Source organism: Cherax quadricarinatus, chromosome 4 (genome assembly GCF_038502225.1).
Source record: "Cherax quadricarinatus isolate ZL_2023a chromosome 4, ASM3850222v1, whole genome shotgun sequence".
Classification (NCBI taxonomy): Eukaryota; Metazoa; Arthropoda; class Malacostraca; order Decapoda; family Parastacidae; genus Cherax; species Cherax quadricarinatus.
The window spans coordinates 45,899,124-45,905,123 of record NC_091295.1 but is presented as its reverse complement, the minus strand read 5'-3'; the positions used below and the strand labels follow the sequence as shown (position 1 = coordinate 45,905,123).

The following is a 6,000-nucleotide window of genomic DNA, read 5'->3' as shown; positions in this document are numbered from 1 at the left end:
ACTTTAAAAAACTGTACACCAAAGCAATGTTTGAAAGGTGCTTCAATGTGACCTCAGACACTCACTTGACCATACGAGTTTTTTGGAAAGAACATTTCAGTATTTTCCATTGTGTAAGCCTTATAGGTAAGGCTTGGGAGGGAGTGTCTACCAGGACTTTGAACTCTGCTTGTTGATTATTATTATTATAATCAAGGGGGAAGCGCTAAACCCGGAGGATTATACAGCTCTGCTTGTTGAAAATTGTGGCCAGATTGTGTCGACAAGAGGGATTTGGAAGGGTTTGGGGCTGACCCTGATGAGCCTATGTCAGTTTTGAACTCTATTGTGGCACTGGGGAGTTCCATGGGGTTGGATGTGAGTTTGGAGGATGTGGAAGAGTTGGTGGAGGACCACAACGAAGAGCTAACCACTGAGGAGCTGCAAGAGCTTCAGCAGGAAGAGCAACAGATCGCAGCTCAGAATCTTGCTGCAGAGGAGGAGGAAGAGAGATGGAAGAAGGTGCCTTCTTCAGAAATTAAGGAGATTTTTACTATGTGGGGTAAGATGGAAAGATTTATGGAGAAACATCACCCAGAGAAGGATGTTGCAAGCCATATCGGCAACTTGTACAGTGACAGAGTCTTGGCCCATTTTAGGGAAGTTTTAAAGAGACGCCAGAAACAGAGCTCTCTGCACAGTTATTTTGCGAGACAGGACTCCAGTGACTCTCAAGCTGGTCCTAGTGGCATTAAGAAACAGAGAAAAGAAGCAACCCCAGAAAAGCAAATGGTACCTGAGGTGTTGCTGGAAGGGGATTCCCCTTCCAAACTATAAACAATCCACTCTCTCCTCCTCCTCCAGTCTCCCATACACTAAGAAGAATCTCCAATAAAGGTAAGTGTTATGCTGTTAATGTTTCATTCATCATTTCCCATTGTATTGTTTATGTACTACATGAATATTTCATGTAAAAAAATTTTTTGTTTTAATAATTCTGGGTGTCAGGAACGGATTAATTGAATTTACATTATTTCTTATGGGGAAAATTGATTCGTAAATCGACCATTTCGATAATCGACCGGCTTCCAGGAACGGATTACCGTCGATAATCGAGGGACCACTGTATATATATATATATATATATATATATATATATATTATATATATTATATATATATATATATATATATATATATATATATATATATATATATATATATATAATCATATACACACGAGATTAATGCATTCTTGATGTTAGTATACAGTTACAGTTACAGTTGTATCTATGTGTAGGTGACAGTGTGTGTGAAACTTAGAGATTAACAATCTAGTAACTAAACTAAGAGAGAGTAACTTAACTAAGAATAAGAACTAATAACTTATCTAAGATAGCAACAACCTAGTAACTAACAGAGCAGCAGTCTAATAAGGTCAGTATATTAAAGATCGTTCATTTATTAGTGTTGCTAAGCGCTGGTTGTCTCCAGGTTGTACACATCACTACGCTCACTAGTTAGTTTGGCTTGTCTGAAAATTTACTTTCGTTGCATTTTATATTATTATTATTATTATTATTATTATTATTATTATTATTTTCACAAAAAGCACTGAACTTGAACGACTCGTACAGTAGTTATTAATGAAAAGATGCATCTAGGATTTTGTGACAATTCTGGCATTTGAAGACGTTTAAAGTTATGTAGATGAATTTGCATTATCAGTCATGGAGACAGTGTTAAACCTGCAGGGTTGGTCTTAACAACCCCGTGTTAAACCTGCAGGGTTGGTCTTAACAACCCCGTGTTAAACCTGCAGGGTTGGTCTTAACAACCCCGTGTTAAACCTGCAGTGTTGGTCTTAACAACCCCGAGGAAACTGAATCAATCAGATTTGATCCCAGGAAGGCAATGTCAGGTCTAATACCTTGAAGGGATGACCTGACGTAGATGATGTTTAAACCTTCATGGTAGAAATAACCCCGTGGGATCCATCTCCGTGATGCCACCCACAAGTGTAGCCATAAGAACCTTGATGCAGGTAAGGGGGCTCTTGATACAAGGAATTAGACACACCCTAATTGCTTCCCATTCCTCCAGCCTCTGTATGACTCTCACGGGTTTAGTGTTTCCACATAAATACAAATATAATTAAAAGTCTGCAAAGTTAAGGGTATTCATATAGGAGGAGGAGGGAGGCAGAGGGATGGAGAGGGAGGGAGGCAGAGGAATGGAGAGGGAGGGAGGCAGAGGAATGGGGGGAAGGGAGGCAGCGGGTTGGAGGGAGGGACGCAGAGGGAGGGAGGCAGAGGGATGGAGAGGGAGAGAGGCAGAGGGAGGGAGGCAGAGGAATGGAGAGGGAGGGAGGCAGAGGATTGGGGGGAAGGGAGGCAGAGGGGTGGAGAGGGAGAGACGCGGAGGGAGGGAGGCAGAGGGATGGAGAGGGAGGGAGGCAGAGGAATGGAGAGGGAAGAAGGCAGAGGAATGGAGGGGAAGGGAGGCAGAGGGATGGAGAGGGAGAGACGCAGAGGGAGGGAGGCAGAGGGATGGAGAGGAAGGGAGGCAGAGGAATGGAGGGGGAGGGAGGCAGAGGGATGGAGAGGGAGAGAGGCAGAGGGAGGGAGGCAGAGGGATGGAGAGGGAGGGATGGAGAGGGAGGGAGGCAGAGGGATGGAGAGGGAGGAAGGCAGAGGGATGGAGGGGGAGGGAGGCAGAGGGATGGAGAGGGAGGAAGGCAGAGGGATGGAGAGGGAGGGAGGCAGAGGGATGGAGAGGGAGGAAGGCAGAGGGATGGAGAGGGAGGGAGGCAGAGGGATGGAGAGGGAGGAAGGCAGAGGGATGGAGAGGGAGGGAGGCAGAGGGAGGGAGGCAGAGGGATGGAGAGGAAGGGAGGCAGAGGAATGGAGGGGGAGGGAGGCAGAGGGATGGAGAGGGAGAGAGGCAGAGGGATGGAGAGGGAGGGAGGCAGAGGGATGGAGAGGGAGGGAGGCAGAGGGATGGAGAGGGAGGAAGGCAGAGGGATGGAGGGGGAGGGAGGCAGAGGGATGGAGAGGTAGGGAGGCAGAGGGTTGGAGAGGGAGGGAGGCAGAGGGATGGAGAGGGAGGGAGGCAGAGGAATGGAGAGGGAAGAAGGCAGAGGAATGGAGGGGAAGGGAGGCAGAGGGATGGAGAGGGAGAGACGCAGAGGGAGGGAGGCAGAGGGATGGAGAGGAAGGGAGGCAGAGGAATGGAGGGGGAGGGAGGCAGAGGGATGGAGAGGGAGAGAGGCAGAGGGAGGGAGGCAGAGGGATGGAGAGGGAGGGATGGAGAGGGAGGGAGGCAGAGGGATGGAGAGGGAGGAAGGCAGAGGGATTGAGAGGGAGGAAGGCAGAGGGATGGAGAGGGAGGAAGGCAGAGGGATGGAGAGGGAGGAAGGCAGAGGGATGGAGAGGGAGGAAGGCAGAGGGATTGAGAGGGAGGGAGGCAGAGGGATGGAGAGGGAGGAAGGCAGAGGGATTGAGAGGGAGGGAGGCAGAGGGAGGGAGGCAGAGGGATGGAGAGGAAGGGAGGCAGAGGAATGGAGGGGGAGGGAGGCAGAGGGATGGAGAGGGAGAGAGGCAGAGGGATGGAGAGGGAGGGAGGCAGAGGGATGGAGAGGGAGGGAGGCAGAGGGATGGAGAGGGAGGAAGGCAGAGGGATGGAGGGGGAGGGAGGCAGAGGGATGGAGAGGGAGGCAGGCAGAGGGGTGGAGAGGGAGGGAGGCAGAGGGATGGAGAGGGAGGGAGGCAGAGGGTTGGAGAGGAAGGGAGGCAGAGGAATGGAGGGGGAGGGATGGAGAGGGAGAGAGGCAGAGGGATGGAGGGAGGGAGGCAGAGGGATGGAGAGGGAGGGAGGCAGAGGGATGGAGAGGGAGGAAGGCAGAGGGATGGAGGGGGAGGGAGGCAGAGGGATGGAGAGGGAGGAAGGCAGAGAGATGGAGGGGGAGGGAGGCAGAGGGATGGAGAGGGAGGAAGGCAGAGGGATGGAGAGGGAGGGAGGCAGAGGGATGGAGAGGGAGGAAGGCAGAGGGATGGAGAGGGGGGGAGGCAGAGGGATGGAGAGGGAGGGAGGCAGAGGGATGGAGAGGGAGGGAGGCAGAGGGATGGAGAGGGAGGAAGGCAGAGGGATGGAGAGGGAGGGAGGCAGAGGGATGGAGAGGGAGGAAGGCAGAGGGATGGAGAGGGAGGGAGGCAGAGCGATGGAGAGGGAGGAAGGCAGAGGGATGGAAGGGGAGGGAGGCAGAGGGGTGGAGGGAGAGAGGCAGAGGGATGGAGAGGGAGGAAGGCAGAGGGATGGAGAGGGAGGGAGGCAGAGGGATGGAGAGGGAGGAAGGCAGAGGGATGGAGAGGGAGGGAGGCAGAGGGATGGAGAGGGAGAAAGAAAGAAAAAGTGGATTCACTTCCTCCATCTTCCCACACCAACACACACACTTACTTACCTGCTCACTAAGAGTCTCATCTTTGATGCAGAATCTCTCACTTTCTTAATGGAACCTAACTTGTTCTACCATGATTTAAATTTCACAGTCACTAACACCCACCTTCACAGAGCTATGTTACTCATACAGGTTCAGCATTCAACATAATTATATTATTTATCATTTGATGAAGAGGTAGAAGAGTACAGGAAAGGACATCAGGTGAAAGGATGATAATTACAACTGAAGTAGTGGCATTAGTTAGAAAACCTGTACAGTGAGGGTGGTATCATCAATGAGAATGGACTTAGTAAGCATGTCAGGGTATTAAAGAACACATCTGAAATACCTTCATACATTTTTCCTAGTATGTTGGGATATGATCAGTGTTAAAAAAATAAAAATATATATACCAAGCACTAAACTTTTAATGCCTTCTTGTATTATTACTGGTTTATAATTTTCTTTCCAGTGAACAAGAATTATATTATCCTTGTTAACGTAAATTGAATATGTGGGATGGACTTGTTCAGTATGAAATATTAATTTACCTACCCAGAGAGGCAGATAAGCAACCCATACACCTACTGTAATGTTCAATTGTAACACCGTACATCACATGCATTTCTGCATGCTCTAAGCATCAACACCAATCTCCCATGTATACAAATGAAATCAGATACATGGCAAACAATTAACATGTTCATTTTCACACGTTCCATCTACAGTACTGTTTTCTTGGCAAGTTAATTTGGGTTAGATAATGTTACATTAACCTAGAGTGACAGAGCCTAACAAAAAAAGTAAAATGCACAAATGTAAATGTGCAATAAAGTGGTGCAGGTACACATGAAAAGCGGTATTCTAAAGACACTGGAAGGTTAGTAATTTTTCACCTAAGAGCAAGGTGCTCTCTCAATGTATCAGAACCCTGGCTGCTGAAGTAGAGAATTCTTGCACATTAAACTCTCACTCTTAATACTCACCAGGTAAAGGAAGCATAGCACATAGTGTGTGCTGAATGGTTGCTCCAGATAGGTTGTTTAATGTGGTTTAAAGCCTGTTGACTACACCAGGGTCATTATGACTCTATGTAACCTTTTCACCACCAGACGAGAATACTTTAATTCCTAAAATAGGGATTAAAGGAAACTCTCAGCATATATACACTGAGAGAAATACATCTCTTGGTGTATCTATCCTGTGCCCTAGATAAGGCACTGCCTGTGATATATCCCTGAGACAAGTTACAAGAGTTTCCTTATGCTCACAGCCTGGCCTGGGATCAGGCTTTTAGATAAACATAACACAAGACAATTTTGATGGGTGTTGGTATATTTATTAAACAATCAACAATATTCTAAATAATCTTCAGCATTATACTATAAACAATTTTGCAATTATATGAAAAATAACCCGTAAGTCGGTGGAGTAGAAAATTTACGCAAGTGCATAATATAACTTAAGAAATTGTTATAAGCATTTATTTATTCATGGATCTAAAAATCTGCATCAATTCCTAAGAATTTATATCAGTATCTAAATAAACATAGTCCAAATTTTTAGTAACAGAGGCTAGGACAT

At 47.3% G+C, this 6,000-nt stretch overlaps 1 long non-coding RNA gene across 1 annotated transcript in view; it reads left to right on the top strand.

The window, feature by feature from the left end:
• The first annotated feature begins 1,267 nt into the window (after window positions 1-1,267).
• LOC138854253 (uncharacterized) overlaps window positions 1,268-6,000 on the top strand; it is a 31,124-nt gene continuing 26,391 nt past the window's right edge. Inside the window, exon 1 of the long non-coding RNA XR_011393458.1 lies at window positions 1,268-1,415. This is a non-coding gene — a long non-coding RNA (uncharacterized lncRNA). The remainder of the gene's footprint in view (window positions 1,416-6,000) is intronic.